Below are 24,555 nucleotides of genomic sequence, written 5' to 3'. Positions count from 1 at the left end.
CTAGGAACCTCCCCAAACCGTGAACACCTATAAATGGGGTTTTGGAGCCCCGAAACCCTTCCAAATCACTTCTAGTGCTTAGTTAAGACCTTTGGATTTGCAGGAATGGACTTAGAGCACCAAAATCTTACCATTTAGGGGGTAAAATTGAGTTTATGGCCCAAGAACATGCTTGTACCATAAACCCTCATTCATAGACCATAAACACCTTTTAAGGTGTTAGATTGCCCCTAAACACCTCCAACAGGCTTCCATGAGAGTATAAAACCTTATAATCCTTCAAGAGATGCACCAAAACATACAAAATGGGTCAACCTTGAGTTTATGGCCCAAGAACATTCTTGGACCGTAAACACCTCTTCTTAGACCTTAAACTCCTCCAATGAGTGTTAATGTGCCTTTTAACACCTTGTATGGCTTAGAAATGGGTCTAGAACTTACAATGTAAACTCATGTGTTTAAGGTAGTAAACTCACCAGGAAGACATTCATAGAATGTAAACTCCTTTTCCAAGGTCAATTCAAGTCCCAATCATTTCCTAAGCGATGGAATCAACCCTAGAACATTCCTTTGTGCATTGTAATTAACCTAGGGCCACCAAAACACATTAAATCATGGCGCATAATAGTTTATGGCTGTAAACTCATAGTTTACTTCCGTAGACTCCTCAAATGGTCCTTACGATGTTCAAATCACCTTCCAAAGCCTTGAAACCAAGTCTAGCATCACCCCTCAAGTGTTATAAGTCCATTTAGCAACCAAGAATACCCCCACCATGAGTTTACAGCCGTAAACTCATGGGGTGTTGGTCATTTGGACCGTAAAATCCTAAAGGAGTTTTCTCTTGAAGAGTAAACTCCATATCCAAGGCATACACATCCATAGATGCCACGCGGGTCACTCCAAACACTTGAATTGAAGTGTTTTCGCGTCTAGAAGTGTTTACTCTTATCTAATTAATAGATCAAGGTCTAATTAGATACAATTTATGTATCTCTTCATATTACATAGGAAACTCGTGTATTTTCAATCCCCGAACAGATAGTTAGCATCAAACCTGTACACTTCTCGACTGGTGAGTTCATACCCCTACGCCTTTTTCCGTGTTTTCAATGTTTTCAGGGGGGAATGCAAGCAAATTATAAATGTTTTCAAAACCTAAAACTGATGTATTTCTATAAATATCTGGCTAACATTTAGATATCTTTACCCCTTATGTATTATGCGGAGCATAAGGGATATTTTATTGAATATAAATACATGGATTTCAATTAAAGTAAAGGAAAAAATCAAAACAATCAAATTATCATGGGAATAATTTGGGATCTTCAGTTCTTGTTTTACGAGCACAGATTTATGTAAAGTTAATAGATAAACTAAGTCTGATTTACTTTATCTATGTTTAATTTAGAGTATTATGCCAAATAATTTAAGTGGATTAAACTGTTTTTACTGTATTATGTTTCAAAACGATTACTATGTTTGATAAACCCTTTAGGTTATCAGTAAATCCTCCCCGGAAGTGTAACCAGAGTCTCCTGGAGGGAGAGCATGGAATTTGTGAATAGCTCTATTCGGGACTGACAATCCCACACCTAAACTGCTAGCTACTGTTAGGCGGGCACACCTGGGGTGAAAAATTCTGGATATCGTCCGACGCTTGAAGAACATCAAGGATGTCTCGTGATCATATTAGCATGGTTACCCGACTCACAATACGTATTAATATAAGTTTGTTAATGGATTTTCATATCTATCATTTATCTATAGAAATTATACCTAGTATGGGATGGTATTCCCATGGTATTTAATCTATAGATTTTATATCTAGTATGGGATGGTATTCCCATGGTTTTTATATCTAGTACGGGATGGTATTCCCATGGTTTTTATATGGTTTTTATATCTAGTACGGGATAGTATTCCCATGGTCTTTATATCTAGTACGGGATGATAATCCCATGGTTTTCAATCGATAGTTGTTGTGTAGGAAAAACTACCTTATATCTAGTACGGGATAGTATTCCCATGGTTTTCAATCTATATTTTTATGTATTAAAGATATCTACTGTTGTACTGGATGGTATTCCCAGTGGTTTTCAATATATAGTTTTATGTATTAAACTATACACTGATGTATTTAACGGAAATTCAAAACTTTAACTAAACTGTCTTTATAAGAAAATATGGAATTTTCTTGGATAACAACTTTGCAGAAAACCAAAGGAAACATGTTTATTTTCAGAAAACAAAACACTTATGAACTCACCAGCTTTATGCTGATTTTTAAACTGCTTGCATTCTCAGGTTCTCCTTAGACAGGTATCCACGTCCTTTTGCAGAAGACGGAGCAGTTGGAAGTCATGTCTAACTTTTGTTTAAACTTATGTATCTATAAACATGTATTACTTTGCTTTCTACTTTCAAACAAATGTAATGAATTTATGTAATGTAATGTTTCGTGTTTATTATGCTTACTATGTACATTGGTTGTGATACTTTACATGATGTCCTCCGCCCCAGAATGTTTCCATCATCGATTTCGGGGTGTGACATACGCTCCCTTATTGCAACCCAATAGCCTCCTAGCACTCCCAAAGTGTTTTCCACTCATTAGGATGCTTATACATGTTTAAATAGTATTATAATAACTAATTTTATGTAAACATATGTCAACATATGTTACTAGGTCATGAAGTGTGTTAAGTCTTCACTTAACACCGAGCACTCGACCAACACTTCCATCAGATCCACTAGCCACAGGTGAGTTCATACCCCTGAATTAACCTTTTAAATGACTTAACTGCTTTTAAAGGGGGGGGGGGATACAAGTTGATCTGTACAGTTATTGGATAAAGCGCATGTGATTAATAATTGTATATCAAACTAGACTTTTGCATGTTAACTGTTTCAATCAAATTAACATTTTCAAATCATATTTTCAAATCTTGTTAAAGTATGAATATCTATTTTTAGATCATAAAAGGTTATCCAAAGTGTGTTTGCTAAAGAGACATCCAGTTGTAATGACTTATTAAAGGTTTTCTTCACTAAATCTGTTTTATAAAAACCGTTTTCAAAGCTTGTTTTACAAAATGACATCAAGTCGTAGATTTCTTAAGTATAAAAGTTTTACTAAAGTTTCTTCTATGTATTTCTTTCTTTAAATGCATTCCTATATTTGTATAATTATATAAATAACGTTTAAAGGACTTAGGAAGGTTAGTTCGCCCTATTTCCTTTTCCTCGTTGGGATGTAGTCTGGTGGGTATCGGGCATCCGTCCGAAGGTTGTTTAAACGTTAATTATATATCATGTATACATATACGAGCATAAAAACTCTCTTTCTCTCTCTCTCTCTCTCTCTCTCTCTCTCTCTCTCTTTCTCTCTCTCAGCTAGTTCATCGCCTTTGAGTAGTAAAGGCAACCTTCCATTATTCACGTTTCTAGAACCCTAGTAACTATTACAGGAATAGTTAGGAGACTCTATCTCTATCTCTATCTCTATCTCTATCTCTATCCCTATCCCTATCTCTATCTCTATCTCTATCTTTATCTCCATCTTTATCTCTATCTCTTTCTCTCTCTCTCTCTCTCTCTCTCTCTCTCTCTCTCTCTTTCTCTCTCTCTCTCTCTCTCTTGCATTAGAATGCGACACACTATTTTCTCTACGACGCTTCATTGCATCAACGCCGTCTAACCAGAGTCTCCGGGAAGGAGAACGAACATCATGTGCATATATCTATACGGGACTGACACTCCCACACCCAGACTACTAGCTACAGTTCGCGCCGATAAGGCCCATGGGTGACATAATGCCACTACCTCTACGCGTGACCTGGTGGGTCATCGGATACTCTATCGTCGATCAGCATGGTTACATACTAGTTCACATTCATTCATTGTTTTAGACTTTCCTAGCTGTATCGCTCATTTTATACTGCCTGGAGTCTATGTTTTCTTTTGTTTTAGTCAGCAGTATTACTGCTGAGGTATATATTATTTTCCCCTGGTATTTTTAATTGTGAGTTTCTCATAATTCTTTTTAAGTCAATACTGTATTTTGGTAATGATAGTATTTTTGGGGAAAATTACTCCTTAAAACGTAAATTTGTTGGCTCTTGGTAGAAGACTTCTTTTATTTAGAAAATATAGGATTTTCTTGAAAGGATGCTAATACACCGTAGGTTCTAAACTACTATCTTTCATAAAGTTATTCTGAATAAAAATGTGTATTGATAGAAATGACACTACATACTTGTGAACTCACTAGCATTATAAAAATGCTGATACTCGCTTTCAAAATAACTTATGTTCTCAGGTCGTCGATAGACAGGTAAATCCCAGGAGCATTTGCAGAGACAGCCTAGTACCGAGCTGCATCTATATTATTTCTTGTATTACTTCGATGTTGCTATGAAATGTAACCTATGTAAAACTATTACAATTAATGCAATGGTTGTTGTACTTTGATTACTATACTGCATATGTTGTGATACATGACATGATGTCATTCACCCCAGAACGTTTCTACCATTTCGGTTTTGGGTTGTGACAGTCTTCCACTTGAGATCATGGCAATGAAGGTAAAGATTGATAATCATTAGTAGATAGTTAAATAATCATATTAAACTTTCTATTGAGAACCTTATAAGAATTGTCTTATCCAAATCATAACCATCCATAATTTAAATTAGAGCAACTAAAAAGATGTCATCCGTAAACATAAGTTTGAGTAACTTCTTCAAGTACTACCTCACATAGGGGTGACCATTTATACCCATGGACAGGACCGGATCGGGAACCAAAGCTGGACCCATTTTTAGAAACTGATCGGTTATCAGTTCTATGAATTTATCATAATTGGTATGGTTTTTTTTAACTAATTAGGCCAGGTCGGTTCCAGATAAAAATCGGTTTTGGACAAGATTATTAATCTTTTTTCAAAGTTGCAAAAGCTTTAAACAACCATATCTCGATTATTTTAAGTCAGATTGACATACGTTTATTTCTAGTGTGTAATTTAGAATTTATAACAGAGTATATGCAACAATTTTGTCATTTTTGGTGCTATATTTAATGAGTTACAATTAAGAGCTTGGGATACAATTGCTGAAATATTTCTGTTTTTTAGCTATTGTTTTAGACTTTTGTATTATGTGAAAATCTTTCAACATGTATATCTCTTTCGTTTTAATTTAAATAGGCATGCGGTTCTTTCCAACATGTAATTTAGAGTTTATACGTGATTTTAGAATATATTTTTGTTGTTTCTAGTGTTATATTTAGTGACTTATACGCCTTCAAAGTTAGGATATCAAAACTGAAACATTTCAGTTTTTCAGCTATTTTTAGACCTTTGTATTCTTTAAAAATCTTTAATCATGCAAATATTATTCGTTTTAAGTTGGATTGACATATGGTTCTTTCCAGCATGTAATTTAGAGTCTGTAGGTGATTTTAGACTATAATTTTGTCATTTTTTGTGTTATATTCAATGAATTAAAAGCTTTCAAAGTTGAGATATCAAAGCTGAAAATTTTCAAATATGTTTTTTAGAGTATAATTCTAAATTTCATATATTCTTAATAGATAAATCATATGAAGGGGATATCAGTAGAATACTGGAAAATTATGAATCTGAAGTGGTAATCGATATGGTGTCGTTCTTTGAAAAAATCAGGAAAAAAATAGAGATTGTTTCGGCTACATCAAAACCTTTGGTAAATCTTTTTATCCAGGAAGTCTTAGATGTAGGCATACATACAAGAAATTAATCAATTAAACCAATCTTTCTTGAAATAGTAAAGGACATGAACACGAAATATGACAAGTACTAGGTTGCCAAAAACAAGATGAGCGACTTTGTGTTCTTTGCAGTTTTGCTTAAGCCAACCGCCAAATCACCTTTTGGTTACATTCATTTAAAAAGAAGGTTTTTTACATGGAATCATCATTGAAAGTTATAGTATTATTGATAATTTCATTAACTAATTTGATTCAAAGTCCAAACAATTATATTTTTAATGAGTTATACCATGTCAAACCCACAAATGTATTCGTTTTAACGAGTTGTATCAAACTCAAAAACATACTAAAGTATTAAACCAAAACAAGTACTCATTATAATGGATTGTACCGCATGCACCTAATGTTGTACCGGTCCAATAGGTATATGAACTAGAAAAAGCAGACCTGGACCCAGTAAACCTGAAACTGGTCCGGTCCACGATCAACAAAACTCTCCAAAATCGATCTGGTCGAAATGTTCACCCTAACCTCATGCATATCAGAGATGTAAAGAGGATAAATCGATTAAGATAAATATGTCTCATTTAAAGGATCATTAAAGGGTGCATCATATTTTGGAGAGGTATGAGTGATAAATTCTAGAACAGAACTTCTCTGTGGAGTTGGAAGTAACGAAGTATCAATTTCCTGATGTGTCTCCTCAGAATGTGCAATGATTGTCTCCATGTCATAAGTATGCATAGAAACATTATCATTATTTGTATCCTATGTATTAAATTTGATAATAACAATATGCTTTGAAGCCATACTGGTTGCGGTTATAGGTGTCGAACTCTCATAACCCACATCAATATATTTAGTTCCAATCTTTGTATCATATTATGCATCAAAGCTCAAAGGTTTCTGTGAAGGGAGTGTCGTGCATTCCTAGCTCATGTAATCAACGAGAAACAAATAGTTGAAGACCTCGAGAACATCCACGAAGTCTGCAACTTTCCTGATGTTTTTCCCAAAGAGCTTCCAGGAATTCCTCCCGAACGTCAAGTCGAGTTTCGCATCAACCTAATTCCTGGAACTAACCATGTAGCCAAGTTTCCGTATCGCTTAGCTACAGCAGAAACGCAGAAGTCATCCAGTCGGTCTAATGAACTTCTCAAAAAGAGTATCACTAGCTTCAAGTTCACAAAAATGATGTTTCCAAGACGGTGTTCAGGACTCAATATGACCATTACAAGATCGTAGTGATGCCCTTCAGTCTAACCACTTTCCTTGGTCACGTTGTAAGCAAGAGAGGCATACACGCATACCCTTCCAAAAGCAAGGCGATAGAGAATTAGTCGGCACCGAAGAAACCCACAGAAATCCGTCAATTCTTGGGTTTCGCTGGCTATTATCGCAGGTTCACCCAGAAATTTTGTAGAATTGGCCAAGCCCTGACCACTATGACACAGAAAGGTGTACCCTTTTGTTGGAGTGAAAAGCAAGATACAGTGTTCCAAACATTGAAGCAAGCCTTGTACACCACACCTATCCTGTCTCTGCCTGAAGGAACAGAGGATTTGGTGGTCATTGGCGATGCGTCTAATAAGAGTGTAGACTGTGTACGTAGACAGAGAGGAAAAGTTATCACATATGCCTCGAAACATCTGGAGACACGCAAATTTAACTACACGATTTATGACCTAAAGTTAGAAGTTGTGGTCTTCACACCGGAGGTTTGGAGACATTATCTCTACGAAACTAAGTGCATGATCCTCACCAACCATGAAAGCCGAGATCACAACCTTTTTGGGCAAGTGTTTGACTTGCGCCAAGGTTAAGGTCGAGTATCAGGAACCCTCAAATATGCTCCATCAGACCGAGATACCTGAGTATAAATGGGAGATGAATACCATGGATTTCAATACCAAGTTACCTAGGTCTCCGAGTGGGTACGAACCATTCGAGTAATGGTCGAGTGTTTGACAAATCTGCTCACTTCCTTCCGATTAAAGAATCATCCAAGAAATAGTCCAGCTGCACGATGACCCTGTGTCCATTATCTCCGATCGAGATAGCAGGTTTACTTTAAGATATTGGCAGTCCCTTTAGAAAGCTCCTGGAACTAAGCTGGATACGAGTACAACTTACCATCCTCAGACAGACGGACAAAGTAAGAGAACTATCCATACCCTGTAAGACATGCTGAAAGCATGACTCATCGATTTAGAGAAGTCATAGGAAACCTATTTACCCTTGACCGAATCATCATAGACCTGAATTGATACTACCTCGTTCAAAGCCCTCTACGGTCGCAAGTACAAGATCCCTTCATTGTTGGACCGAGATAGATGACACACAGCTAGCCAAGAGATACTTCTCGATCAGTGCCACCTCTAGTACTTAAAATCATCCATGAAACCGCTGAGAGAATCATTCATATTCGATATCAACTGAGAAGCTTCACGAGACAGATAGAAGTGTACGACGATAAAATACGAAAACCCTTAGAATTCTAGATTTGAAAACCATGTCCTGTTGAAGGTCTCACCCTAAAAAGACATGGTACGCTTTGGAAGCGCGGAAAAAAAAAACGTAACCTGAGATACATAGAACTTATCGATATCCTAGCCAGGATCCGTCCTGTAGCCTATAATCTCCGAATACCTTTAGGACTTAACTGCATCCATCTTGTATTCTACGTCTCCAATTTTAGGAAGCACCTAACTGATGAAACCCTAGTAACCCTTTTATGAGATCGAGATCAATCAAATTCTGAACTTCATGGAAGAACTGTTCGAAATCATACATCGAGAGACTAGATGAACGAAACAAAGCCGTACCACGATAGTGAAGGTTAGCTGGAATACCGTGCGAGAACCTGAGTTCACTTGGGAGCACGAAGACTCGAATGAACAGAAATAACCACGTCTCTTTCCAAATCCATGATTGTCTCTTAATTCTAAATTTCATGATGAAATTCCCTCTAACGGGGGGATAATGTGACAACCCAAAATTCTTTACGTCATTGTAACCCGTTCCGTCAATAAAATTCGTCATTTTCGAATTGTTTCTGTTTCGTTATTAAATTAAGTCATTAAATTGGAGTCATTTATTATGACTTAATAGGTTTTCAAACAAGTTAATAACTCAAGAAAATATACCAAATTAGTAATTAGATAAATTTTAGTTTTATTCCGTCGGGTTATAAACAATTAAATTGGGTACGACCAAAAGCCTCGTTTAACGTCAGTATCGGGTGGATTCCACCAGGCCATAAACTCAACCCCTAGATAAGGGATTGAGTGACCACATTTTGAAGCTTTTTCACTCTCTTAAAGCACTTTCTCTCACTACTCTCTCTCTCTAAAAATCGACTTTGATCCAAAATCATCCATTTCAAGCTCCAATTTGGTAAGAAATCCATCATAGCTCATAGTATAACATGTTTGGCTTTCAAATTCGTGTTCAAATCATGAAATAGGACCAAGAACTTGTGTTTACGATCTAGGAACCTCCCCAAACCATGAACACCTATAAATGGGGTTTTGGAGCCCCAAAACCCTTCCAAATCACTTCTAGTGCTTAGTTAAGAACTTTGGACTTGCATTAATGGACTTAGAGCACCAAAATCTAACCATTTATGGGGTAAAATTGAGTTTACGGCCCAAGAACATGATTGTACCATAAACCCTCATTCATAGACCATAAACACCTTTTAAGTTGTTAGATTGCCCTAAACACCTCCAACAGGCTTCCATGAGAGTATAGAACCTTATAATCCTTCAAGAGATGCACCAAAACATACAAAAATGGGTCAATCTTGAGTTTACAGCCCAAGAACATTCTTGGACCATAAACACCTCTTCTTAGACCTTAAACTCCTCCATTGGGTGTTAAAGTGCCCTTAATACCTTGTATGGATTAGAAATAGGTCTAGAACTTAGCATGCTTAACCTTCAACCACCAAATCACATGAATCATGGACAAACATGAGTTTACTGCCGTAAACTCATGTGTTTAAGGTAGTAAAATAATCAAGAACACCATCATAGAATGTAAACTCCTTTTCTAATGTCAATTCAAGTGCCAATCATTTCCTAAGCCATGAAATCAACCCTTGAACCTTCCTTTGTGCATTGTAATTAACCTAGGGCCACCAAAACATATCAAGTCAAAGCGCTTAAGAGTTTACGGCTATAAACTCATAGTTTACTGTCGTAAACTCCTCAAATGGTCCTTAGGATGTTCAAATCACCTTCCAAAGCCTTGAAACCAGGTCTAACATCACCCTTAAGTGTTATAAGGCCATTTAGCAACCAAGAATACCCCCACCATGAGTTTAAGGCCATAAACTCATGGGGAGTTGGTCATTTGGACCTTAAACTTCTAAAGGAGTTTGCTCTTGAAGAGTAAACTCCATATCCTAGCCATACACATCCATATATGCCACCCGAGTCACTCCAAACACTTGAATTGAAGTGTTTTCGCATCTAGAAGTGTTTACTCTTATCTAGTTAATAGATCAAGGTCTAATTAGATACAATTTATGTATGTCTTCATATTACATAGGAACCTCGCATGTTTTAAATCCCCGAACGGACAATTAGCATCAAACCGGTACACTTCTCGATTGGTGAGTTCATTCCCCTACGCCTTTTTTCGTGTTTTTCAATGTTTTCAGGGGGAATGCAAGCAAATTATAAATGTTTTCAAAACCTAAAACGGATGTATTTCTATAAATATCTGGCTAACATTTAGATATCTTTACCCCTTATGTATTATGCGGAGCATAAGGGATATTTTATTGAATATAAATACATGGATTTCAATTAAAGTAAAGGAAACAATCAAAACAATCAAATTATTATGGGAATAATTTGGGATCTTCAGTTCTTGTTTTACGAGCACAGATTTATGTAAAGTTAATAGATAAACTATGTCTGTTTTAGTTTATCTATGTTTAATTTAGAGTATCATGCCAAATAATTTCAGTGTATTAAACTGTTTTTACTGTATTATGTTTCAAAACGATTACTATGTTTGATAACAACTGGGAACACTATGAATAATTTAATACTAGCTTGTGAGATCTGTCTTCATTAAACCCTTTCGGTTATCAGTAAATCCTCCCCGGAAGTGTAACCAGAGTCTCCTGGAGGGAGAGCATGGAATTTGTGAATAGATCTATTCGGGACTGACAATCCCACACCTAAACTGCTAGCTACTGTTAGGCGGGCACGCTTGGGGTGACAAATTCTGGATATCGTCCGACGCTTGAAGAACATCAAGGATGTCTCGTGGTCATATTAGAATGGTTACCCGACTTACAATACGTATTAATATAAGTTTATTCACGGATTTTCATATCTATCATTGATCTATAGAAATTATATCTAGTACGGGATGGTATTCCCATGGTATTTAATCTATAGATTTTATATCTAGTATGGGATGGTATTCCCATGGTTTTTATATCTAGTACGGGATGGTATTCCCATGGTTTTTATATGGTTTTTATATCTAGTACGGGATAGTATTCCCATGATCTTTATATCTAGTACGGGATGGTAATCCCATGGTATTCAATCTATAGTTGTTGTGTATGAAAAACTACCTTATATCTAGTACGTGATAGTATTCCCATGGTTTTCAATCTATATTTTTATGTATTAAAAATATCTACTATTCTACTGGAAGGTATTCCCAGTGGTTTTCAATATATAGTTTTATGTATTAAACTATACACTGATGTATTTAACGGAAATTCAAAACTTTAACTAAACTGTCTTTATAAGAAAATATGGGATTTTCTTGGTTAACAACTTTGCAGAAAACCAAAGGAAACATGTTTATTTTCAGAAAACAAAACACTTATGAACTCACCAGCTTTATGCTGATTTTTAAACTGCTTGTATTCTCAGGTTCACCTTAGACAGGTATCCACGTCCTTTTGCAGAAGACGGAGCAGCTGGAAGTCATGTCTAACTTTTGTTTAAACTTATGTATCTATAAACATGTATTACTTTGCTTTTCTACTTTCAAACAAATGTAATGAATTTATGTAATGTAATGTTTCGTGTTTATTATGCTTACTATGTACATTGGTTGTGATACTTTACATTACGTCCTCCTCACCGGAATGTTTCCGCCATTGATTTCGGGGTGTGAGATACACTCCATTATTGCAACCCAATAGCCTCCTAGCACTCGACCAAAGTGTTTTCCACTCATTAGGATGCCTATACATGTTTAAATAGTATTATAATCACTATGTGTATGTAAACATATGTCATCATATGTTACTAGGTCATTAAGTGTGTCAAGTCTTCACTTAACACCGAGCACTCGACCGACACTTTCATCAGACCCACTAGCCACAGGTGAGTTCATACCCCTGAATTAACCTTTTAAATGATTTAATTGCTTTTATAGGGGGGGGGGGGAATACAAGTTGAACTGTACAGTTATTGGATAAATAGCATGTGATTAATAACTGTATAGAAAACTAGACTTTTGCATGTTATTTGTTTCAATCAAATTAAGATTTTCAAATCTTGTTAAAGTATGAACATCTATTTTTAGATCATAAAAGATTATCCAAAGTTTTCCAAAGTGTGTTTGCTAAAGAGACATCCAGTTGTAATGACTTATTAAAGGTTTTCTTCACTAAAACTGTTTTATAAAAACCCTTTTCAAAGCTTGTTTTACAAAATGACATCAAGTCGTAGATTTCTTAAGTATAAAAGTTTTACTAAAATTTCTTCTATGTATTTCTTTCGTTAAATGCATGCGTATATATGTATAATTATATAAGTAATGTTTAAAGGACATACGAAGGTTAGTTCGCCCTATTTCCTTTTCCTCGTTGGGATGTGGTCTGGTAGGTATCGGGCATCCGTCCGAAGGTCGTTTAAACATTAATTATATATCACGTATACATATATGGGCATAAACTCTCTCTCTCTCTCTCTCAGCTAGTTCATCGCCTTTGAGTAAAGGAAACCTTCCATTATTCACGTTTGTAGATACCTAGTAACTATTATAGCAATAGTTACGAGACTCTATCTCTATCTCTATCTCTATCTCTATATGTATCCCTATCTCTATCTCTATCCCTATCCCTATCTCTATCTCTATCTCTATCTCTCTCTCTCTCTCTCTCTCTCTCTCTCTCTTGCATTAGAATGCAACACACTATTTCCTCTACGACGCTTCATTGCATCAACGCCTTGTAACCAGAGTCTCCAGGAAGAGAGCGAACATCATGTGTATAGATCTATACGGGACTGACACTCCCACACCCAGACTACTAGCTATAGTTCGCGCCGGTAAGGCCGATGGGTGACATAATGCCACTACCTCTACGCGTGACGTGGTGGGTCATCGGATACTCTATCGTCGATCAACATGGTTACATACTAGTTCACATTCATTCATTGTTTTAGACTTTGCTAGCTGCATTATTAATTTTATACTGCCTGGAGTCTATGTTTTCTTTTGTTTTAGTCCACAATATTATTGCTGAGGTATAAATTATTTTCCGCTGGTATTTTTAATTGTGAGTTTCTCATTATTCTTTTAATGTCAATACTGTATTTTGGTAATGATAGTATTTTTGGTGAAAATTACTCCTTAAAACGTAAATCCCTTGGGTCTTGGTAGAAGACTTCTTTTATTTAGAAAATATAGGATTTTCTGGAAAGGACGCTAATACACCGTAGATTCTAAACTACTATCTTTCATAAAGTTATTCTGAATAAAAATGTGTATTTATAGAAATGACACTAAATACTTATGAACTCACTAGCATTATAAAAATGCTGATACTCGCTTTCAAAATAACTTATATTCTCAAGTCATCGATAGACAGGTACATCCCGAGAGCATTTGTGGAGACAGCCTGGTACCGAGCTGCATCTATATTATTTCTTGTATTACTTCGATGTTGCTATGAAATGTAACCTATGTTAAACTATTACAATTAATGCAATGGTTGTTGTACTTTCATTACTATACTGCATATGTTGTGACACTTGACATGATGTCATTCACCCCAGAACGTTTCCGCCGTTTCGGTTTTGGGTTGTGACAGTCTTCCACTTGAGATCATGGCAAAGAAGGTAAAGATTGATAATCATTAGTAGAAAGTTAAATAATCATATTAAAATTTCTATTGAGAACCTTATAAGAATCGTCTTATCCAAATCATAACCATCCATAATTTAAATTAGAGCAACTAAAAAGATGTCATCCGTAAACATAAGTTTGAGTAACTTCTTCGAGTATTACCTCACATAGGGGTGACGATTTATACCCATGGACAGGACCAGACCGGGAACCAAAGCTGGACCCATTTTTAGAATCTGATCGGTTATCAGTTCTATGAATTCATCATAATTGGTATGGTTTTTTTAACTAATTAGGCCAGGTCGGTTCCAGATAAAAACCGGTTTTGGACAAGATTATTAATCTTTTTTCAAAGTTGCGAAATCTTTAAACAACCATATCTCGATTATTTTAAGTCAAATTGACATACAGTTATTTCTAGTGTGTAATTTAGAATATGTAACAGAGTATATGCAACAAAAATATTGTCGTTTTTGGTGCTATATTCAATGACTTACAATTAAGAGCTTGGGATACAATTGTTGAAATATTTCTGTTTTTTAGCTATTTTTTTAGACTTTTGTATTATGTGAAAATCTTTCAACATGTATATCTCTTTCGTTTTAAGTCAAATAGGCATGCGGTTCTTTACAACATGTAATTTAGAGTTTATACGTGATTTTAGAATATATTTTTGTTGTTTCTAGTGTTATATTCAATGACTTATACGCCTTCAAAGTTAGGATATCAAAACTGAAATATTTTAGTTTTTTAGCTATTTTTAGACCTTTGTATTCTTTAAAAATCTTTAATCATGGACATATTATTCATTTTAAGTTGGATTGACAGATGGTTCTTTCCAGCATGTAATTCAGAGTCTGTACGTGATTTTAGACTATAATTTTGTCATTTATTGTGTTATATTCAATGAATTACAAGCTTTCAATGTTGAGATATCAAAGTTGAAAATTTTCATATATTCCCACCCACAACCTGGAACTGGGGGCTGTGGTGTTTTCCCTCAAGATCTGGCGACACTATCTTTATGGGGTTCGGTGTACCATATACACAGACCACAAGTGTCTGAAGTACTTGATGGACTAGCCAAATCTGAATATGCGCCAGAGGAGATGGCTGGATGTGGTGAAGGATTATGATTGTGAGATCCTGTATCACCCGGGCAAGGCTAATGTCGTACCCGATGCGTTGAGCTGTAGGGCGGAGAGTGTAACAACCTGAAGTTGTTCATCGCCAAAACCCGTTCTACCCGAAAAATTCGCCGTTATCAAATTTGTTCCGTTTTCACTTTGGGTCAAATTATTTAAACTTATATGTTAATTATAATTTAATGAGTGTATAAACCACTCAGGAACTCATGTAATTAGCCCAAAATATTTATTTCATAAGTTTTAGAAACATCCCCGCCGGGTGACAGAAACTTAATCGGGTGCGACCAAAAGTCGCGTTTAACGTCGGTATCGGGTAGAATTCCACCGTGTCCAAGTTTTAGGACCTATATAAATGTGTTTAAGCACTCATTTGAAGCTTTTTCTTCCTCTCTCTACTCTCTCTCTAACCTCTCTCCTAAATCCAAAGTTTAAGGGTCCAAAACTCAAATTTAAGGCCTCAAATCTCTATGGTACTTTCCCTAGCTTGTATTGTAAGCTTCTTAGCCTTCAAATTCGAGTTCAAAATGGATTAAGACCACATTCATGAGTTTACGACCATGGAGCATTCATGGGCTGTAAACTCATATAACATGGGTTTTTAAGCCCTAAAACCCCTCCTAAGCAATTTTGGACTTTAGATATGGCTTAATGGCTTCATGAAAAGGACTTATAACATTTCAAACATGAAATTTGAGACATTTGAAGGAGTTTACGGCCAAGGCACATGCTTGGGCCGTAAACTCATACATATGGGGTTTTCATGCCCTTAAACCCTTCCAAATCACAAACAAGGCTTAGATATGACTTGTAGAATAATGGTATTAGCATTTGGACACTTTAAACATGATTTTTGGGGGACAAACAAGAGTTTACAGCCAAGGCATGTGCTTGGGCCGTAAACTCCTCTAAAAGGGGGATTTAGTGCCTTAAAACATGTCCAAATGCCTTGAAACTCAACCAATGACCTTGTGGTAGATCCTATAATCATCTAAAAATGGTTTGGAGACCTTAAACACATCAAACACATTACATATAGGAGTTTACGGCCTAAGCACATAGCCTTTGGCCGTAAACTCATAAAGACATGCCAAAATGTCCTTAAATCAACACTAAAGCCTTGGAATGAATTTTAGAAATCCTTACAAACAAGTTTTTGGCATTAAAACACATGAAATCAATCTCTAAGAGAGTTTACAGCCATGAGAGGGGTCTCATTGGCCGTAAACTCCAAAAACCTCTTCAAAACTTCATACAAATGCATGTAAAGTCTTGACACAATTTTAACAATCACATGTGATTTGTTTTAGCACCATTTAACACCATTTTCATGAGTTTTAAGGAGTTTACGGCCAGGAGACCAAGCTAGGCTGTAAACTCCCATAAATGTGTCATTTTGATGTTAGAAATCCATTCCAAGACTTTGAACCAAACCTAGAAAAATTCCCCTAAGTGTTTGAAGTCATTTTTGCCCATATTTGACCCCACCATGAGTTTACGGCTGTAAACTCATGGGGGATGAGTCTTGTGGCCGTAAACTCCCTAAGGAATGTTCCTTTGATGTTCCAATTCAATATCTTAACTATATGTGTCCCTAAATGTCACCCGGGTCCCTCCAAACACTCGTATCGGAGTGTTTTTGCGACTAAAAGCAATTGTCCCTATCAAATGATCAATCTAAGTCCTAATTAGATACAAATGTTTATGTTTACATTATACTTAGGAACCTCGTGTGTTTGCAAGCCCCCGATCAACTCTTAGCTTCCAAATCATCACATTCCTCGTTCGGTGAGTTCATACCCCTACGCCCTTTTCCGTGTTTTTCAACGTTTTCAGGGTGGGAATACAAGCAAACTATAACTGTTTTCAAATCATAACATTGATATGTTCCAAACAATATCTGGAAAACTTATAAACTCTTTTACTCCTTATGTATTATGTTGAGCATAAGGAATGATTTATCAATTACAACTAAATGTGTTTTAGTTAAGAAAATAATCAAACTAATCAAATTATTATGGGAATAATTTGGGGTTCTTTACTGTTCGTTCTATCATATATTGATATCTATATAAAGCTATTAGATAAACTTTGTCTGATTCAGTTTGTCTCCGTATTATTTGAATGTATTGTCAGATAGTTTCATTGTATGTATCTGTATTCGCTGTACTACGTTTCATAATCTTCTGTATATTGATATCTTACGAGAACCCTGTGAATAGTTTAGTACTAGTTTGTGAGATAGTCACTACCCTTTATGGATGATCAGTAAATCCTCCCCGGAAGTGTAACCAGAGTCTCCTGGAGGGAGAGCGACGAATTTGTGAATAGATCTATTCGGGACTGACAATCCCACACCTTAACTGCTAGCTACAGTTAGGCGGGCACGCCTGGGGTGACAAATTTCTGGATATCGTTTCGACGTCTGACAAACATCAAGGAGATCTCGTTGTCGTATTAGCATGGTTACCTGACTCACAACATGTATTAATATTAGTTCATTCACAGCTTGGGTTTTAGAATCTATATCTCGTTTGGGATAGTGATCCCATGGTTTATCAAACTATTTTGTATCTAGTCCGGGATAGTGATCCCATGGTTTTCAACTATATTTCTTGGTATATCAAACTATCTTGTATTTAGTTCGGGATGTTAGTCCCAAGGTTATCAAACTACTTCCTATCTACAATTCGTATATATATTATGATATTTCATATCTAATTCGGGATGTTTGCCCCATGATTTATGACTATATCTTATACGGGATAGTAATCCCATGGTTTTGAATCTATAACTATTACGGGATAGTAATCCCATGGTTTACACTTATATCGTGTCCGGGATAGTGATCCCATGGTTTTAAATCTATATTTCCATATATATCAAATTATATTGTGTCTAGTCCGGGATGGTAGTCCCATGATCTTAATTCTGCATTTTTATATGTGTCAAACTATCTTATATCTCTTTCGGGATAGTGATCCCAAGATTTTCAACATATAGTTTTGTGTAATAAACTATACTTTATGATATACAACTAGTCTTACAATTTGGAAAATATGGGATTTTCCTAGGGTAAAATACAACACGTAATCGAATTGGTAACAAATGATAACTAAACTAACTTCACATAAGAAAATATGGGATTTTCTTGGATAACAAACCTTTTTGGAAACTAAAGGAAACCGATACATTTTCATAAACAAAACCGCTTATGAACTCACCAGCTTTATGCTGATTTTCAAACCGCTTGTATTCTCAGGTCCAAGTTAGACAGGTACCCGATGATCTCTTTTGATGAAGACGAAGTGCGTGGAAGACTCGCCTCAACTTTTGTTAATATGATGCATATGTATATCTTGTATAAATTTATTTTTTAAACAAATGTAAATTTTCATATATATGTAATGTAATGGTTGTTTACTATGATTACTATGTACATTGGATTTGATACACAACGTGGAGTCCACCCGGAAATGTTTCTGCCTTTGATTTTCGGGGTGTGACAGACTGGTATCAGAGTCAGGTTTATAGTGAATGGAGTATACCAAACCTTACATGGTATAAAACTATAAACACTAAAGGGCCTCAGTGCTCTGAATTAAAAGTATCTTCAAAACTATAAGTATTTTCAAAAGTATACAAGTATACCGAACCGTCGAAATCCGTAATTACAAGTAGAACAAAACATAAGTAAATGGGTGTTGTACACTGCGGTTAAACCTAGGCAGTTTTGTAGTCATGTCTAGGATCAATATAGCCTGGCCAACTATATTCATTCGAGACACGGCCAACATGTGCTTGGGAGTGACTGTGGTATGCAACATGCCTAAAACTTACCTAATATCCCAAACAACAAATCGTCGCTGCAGCGAACCATGAAATACTATGGGAGTATTTCTCGAGCCAATCCTTCGTAGAAAATCCTTGTATACGCGATGTTACTTGACCATTCCACTAGCGATAAAATGTTCTGTCTTGATAACTCTTTCCTGCTTTATCGCTTAGTATAATGCTATATCTATCTTGATGAGATATCCCCTGTTCCATATCTCTTGATTCAATTCAGAGGACTTATGATCCTCTCTTTCCTGATCTTTTTAGATCAAGATGCCTCCGAGAAAGAAACCCAGCTCGAAGAACAACGACAATCCTCCTCCGCCACCACCTTCTCCTCAATTTGATCTTGCATCACTTCAGATAGTCCTGACTGCTGCAATGGTGGGAGCCATGTCACAAATGAATCCCGGTGGCTCCGGAGGTGGCCCCCAACCCCAAAATCCAGTAGACAATCAGGAACACCGAAGAGGGGGTTCCTATAAAGACTTCATGAACGCGAAACCCACAACCTTTGATGGTACTGGAGGTGTCATTTCCCTAACTCGATGGTTCGAGAAAATCGAATCAATCTTCGAAATATGTGCCTGTTCGGAGTCTGATAAGGTAAAATTCGCCGCCTGCACCTTCCTTGATAAAGCCCTGACTTAATGGAACGGCCGAGTCAAATCTTTAACTTTACCTGTAGCAAATGCCATGGGTTGGGAAGATATGAAGGAGCTTCTGCTTGCAGAGTATTGCCCTCGGGGCAAAATTCAGAAACTAGAACACGAACTTCGGAACCTTAAGATGAAGGGTTCCAACATAGCCACTTATACCTCGAGATTCAATGACCTGGCATTACTCTGTCCGAGAATGGTTACCCCGGAGAGTAAAAAGATCGAGAGATTCATCTGGGGATTGACCCAGCCAACCAAAGGGAATGTCTTGGCTGCTAAGCCAGACACCTACGACAGCGCTAAATGTCTTGCGAAAATCTTGATCGATCACGAAGACAACTCTGATGAGGGAGCTACTACCCCCGACCCAAACACCAGTGGAGACGGAAGCAAAAAAGAAATCTTGGAACAAGCGGAAGGCCCCGAGTACAAAAGGGTCTTCTAAGAAACAACAAACGGTAGCAGTCCATGCTGCTATTGCCCTTGTTGCTGTTTCAGCTGTCGGTTCTACAGCCCAAACTCCCGCCAGTGGATACACTGGTACCCTTCCTTGGTGTGGTAAGTGCAACTACCATCACCGTATCCCTGGTCCATGTCGCGAAAGGATCTGTGACAACTGTGGCAAAAAGGGCCATCTTGCTCGAACCTGTAGAAAACCAGCCAAATCAACGAACCAATCATCCGGAGCGGGAATCAGTCCGGCCTGTTACAATTGTGGTGAAGCAGGGCACTTCAAAAGGAATTGCCCCAAAGCAGGTACCACCACTGATCCCTCTTTCACCGCAGGTATACTTCTCTTTGATAATTCTTATACCTGCAACTCCTTTCGATTCCAGTACAAAGAGGGAAACCTGTTAACTATCTACTCGAACATTTTTTTCTAAGCTCAACCCTTCGTATGTGATCGAAAGGTGTATCATCGAAATGACTAACCAGTGAGATAGAGAACACTAACTTCTTACCTATAGATTATATTCTCAGTCCGGAGAATTATTCTGTTCCATTTGATTAAATGGGAAATTTTTCCTGAAAATACTTTGATGCTATGATTGACATGAAATGACCGAGTCTCGTTCATGTTGTTGTCTTTAGTTTTGAAAGGGTCGCTCGTCTAGATCTTTTCCCGACCCGACTCTCATGATCTTCGGCATCAAACCTTTGTATTGTTTCATGCTTAAAAACTCAAAAGTTTTCCTGATACGAATTACCACACATCCCTCGTTTCTGTGATCATTGAGAAACGGGAAGTTAGTAGCTCTTTCTACTAAATGTCTGTCCCGAAGAGTTTCCGGGAATTTGATTCGAACGTCTAAAGTTTAGTCCCACTTCAGTCTTTTCGAGATCTTCGTAGAGATTGATTCTGCAATCTTCAGGGTTCGGATGCTCTTAGAGCTTGTTAACATCTATCCAGTACATCATGTGTCGAATCCTTAGAAGCTTCTACCCAACGAAACCCTAGTGATTCCTTGAGGAAACCGAAGTCATCCAGGGTTGGAACCTCTATTAGAAAACCGATTGATATCATAGATTGAGAGAGAGTCAAGGCACGAAACAAAGACACGTTCCGGTAGTGAGAATTCACTAGAACTCCCAGTAGAGACCAGATTCCACTTGAGAAAGTGAAGATCTGAAGTAACAAATCCATTCGTGTCTCATTTCAAATTCATGATCTATATCTTATTCTTTTAATTTTGGGACGAAATTCCCTCTAACGGGGGGATAATGTAACAACCCGAAGTTGTTCATCGCCAAAACCCGTTCTACCCGAAAAATTCGCCGTTATCAAATTCGTTCCGTTTTCACTTTGGGTCAAATTATTTAAACTTATATGTTAATTATAATTTAATGAGTGTCTAAACCACTCAGGAACTCATGTAATTAGCCCAAAATATTTATTTCATAAGTTTTAGAAACGTCCCCGTCGGGTGACGGAAACTTAATCGGGTGCAACCAAAAGCCGCGTTTAACGTCGGTATCGGGTAGAATTCTACCTTGTCCAATTTTTAGGGCCTATATAAAAGTGTTTAAGCACTCATTTGAAGCTTTTTCTTCCTCTCTCTACTCTCTCTCTAACCTCTCTCCTAAATCCAAAGTTTAAGGGTCCAAAACTCAAATTTATGGCCTCAAATCTCTAAGGTACTTTCCCTAGCTTGTATTGTTACCTTCTTAGCCTTCAAATTCGAGTTCAAAACATGGATTAAGACCACATTCATGAGTTTACGGCCATGGAGCATTCATGGGCCGTAAACTCATATAACATGGGTTTTTAAGCCCTAAAACCCCTCCTAAGCAATTTTGGACTTTAGATATGGCTTAATGGCTTCATGAAAAGGACTTATAACGTTTAAAACATGAAATTTGAGACATTTGAAGGAGTTTACGGCCAAGGCACATGCTTGGGCCGTAAACTCATACATATGGGGTTTTCATGCCCTTAAACCCTTCCAAATCACAAACAAGGCTTAGATATGACTTGTAGAATAATGGTATTAGCATTTGGACACTTTAAACATGATTTTTGGGGGACAAATAAGAGTTTACGGCCAAGGCATGTGCTTGGGCTGTAAACTCCTCTAAAAGGGGGATTTAGTGCCTTAAAACATGTCCAAATGCCTTGAAACTCAACCAATGACCTTGTGGTAAATCCTATAATCATTTAAAAATTGTTTGGAGTCCTTAAACACATCAAACACATTACATATAGGAGTTTACGGCCTAAGCACATAGCCTTTGGCAGTAAACTCATAAAGACATGCCAAAATGTCCTTAAATCAACACTAAAGCCTTGGAATGAATTTTAGAAATCCTTACAAACAAGTTTTGGGCATTAAAACACATGAAATCACTCTCTAAGAGAGTTTACGTTCATGAGAGGGGTCTCATTGGCCGTAAACTCCAAAAACCTCTTCAAAACTTCATACAAATGCATGTAAAGTCTTGACACAATTTTAGCAATCACATGTGATTTGTTTTGGCACCATTTAACACCATTTTCATGAGTTTTAAGGAGTTTATGGCTAGGAGACCAAGCTAGGCCGTAAACTCCCATAAATGTGTCATTTTGATGTTAAAAATCCATTCCAAGACTTTGAACCAAACCTAGAAAAATTCCCCTAAGTGTTTGAAGTCATTTTTGCCCTTATTTGACCCCACCATGAGTTTACGGCCGTAACCTCATGGGGGATGAGTCTTGTGGCCGTAAACTCCCTAAGGAGTGTTCCTTTGATGTTCCAATTCAATATCTTAACTATATGTGTCCCTAAATGTCACCCGGGTCCCTCCAAACACTCGTATCGGAGTGTTTTCGCGACTAGAAGCAATTGTCCCTATCAAATGATCAATCTAAGTCCTAATTAGATAAAAATGTGTATCTTTACATTATACTTAGGAACCTCGTGTTTTTTCAAGCCCCTGATCAACTCTTAGCTTCCAAATAGTCACATTTCTTGTTCGGTGAGTTCATACCCCTACGCCCTTTTCCGTGTTTTTCAATGTTTTCACGGGGGGCAATACAAGCAAACTATAACTGTTTTCAAATCATAACATTGATATGTTCCAAACAATATCTGGAAAACTTATAAATTCTTTTACTCCTTATATATTATGTTGAGCATAAGGAATGATTTATCAATTACAACTAAATGTATTTTAGTTAAGAAAATAATCAAACTAATCAAATTATTATGGGAATAATTTGGGGTTCTTTACTGTTCGTTCCATCATATACTGATATCTATATAAAGCTATTAGGTAAACTATGTCTGATTCAGTTTATCTCCGTATTATTTGAATGTATTGTCAGATACTTTCATTGTATGTATTTGTATTCGTTGTACTACGTTTCATAATCTTTTGTATGTTGATATCTTATGCGAACCCTGTGAATAGTTTAGTATTAGTTTGTGAGATAGTCACTACCCTTTATGGATGATCAGTAAATCCTCCCCGGAAGTGTAACCAGAGTCTCCTGGAGGGAGAGCGAGGAATTTGTGAATAGATCTATTCGGGACTGACAATCCCACACCTTAACTGCTAGCTACAGTTAGGCGGGAACGCCTGGGGTGACAAATTTCTGGATATCGTTTCGACGTCTGACAAACGTCAAGGAGGTCTTGTTGTCATATTAGCATGGTTACCCGACTCACAACATGTATTAATATTAGTTCATTCACAGCTTGGGTTTTAGAATCTATATCTCGTTCGGGATAGTGATCCCATGGTTTATCAAACTATTTTGTATCTAGTCCGGGATAGTGATCCCATGGTTTTCAACTATATTTCTTGGTATATCAAACTATCTTGTATTTAGTTCGGGATGTTAGTCCCAAGGTTATCAAACTACTTCCTATCTACAATTCGTACATATATTATGATATTTCATATCTAATTCGGGATGTTTGCCCCATGATTTATAACTACATCTTATACAGGATAGTAATCCCATGGTTTTGAATCTATAACTGTTACGGGATAGTAATCCCATGGTTTACACTTATATTGTGTCCGGGATAGTGATACCATGGTTTTCAATCTATATCGAGTACGGGATGATAATCCAATGGTCTAAACCTATATCTTGTCCGGGATAGTGATCCCATGGTTTTAAATATATATTTCCATATATATCAAATTATATTGTGTCTAGTCCGGGATGGTAGTCCCATGATCTTAATTCTGCATTTTTATATGTGTCAAACTATCTTATATCTCTTTCGGGATAGTGATCCCAAGATTTTCAACATATAGTTTTGTGTAATAAACTATACTTTATGATATACAACTGGTCTTACAATTAGGAAAATATGGGATTTTCCTGGGGTAAAATACAACATGTAATCGAATTGGTAACAAATGATAACTAAACTAACTTCACATAAGAAAATATGGGATTTTCTTGGATAACAAACCTTTTCGGAAACTAAAGGAAACCGATACATTTTCATAAAACAAAACCGCTTATCAACTCACCAGCTTTATGCTGATTTTCAAACCGCTTGTATTCTCAAGTCCAAGTTAGACAGGTACCCGGTGATCTCTTTTGATGAAGATGGAGT

This window comes from Lactuca saligna, chromosome 3 (genome assembly GCF_052625555.1).
Source record: "Lactuca saligna cultivar CGN05327 chromosome 3, ASM5262555v1, whole genome shotgun sequence".
NCBI lineage: Eukaryota > Viridiplantae > Streptophyta > Magnoliopsida > Asterales > Asteraceae > Lactuca > Lactuca saligna.
The sequence above is the reverse complement of the archived record's forward strand: the minus strand, read 5'-3'. Positions refer to the sequence as shown.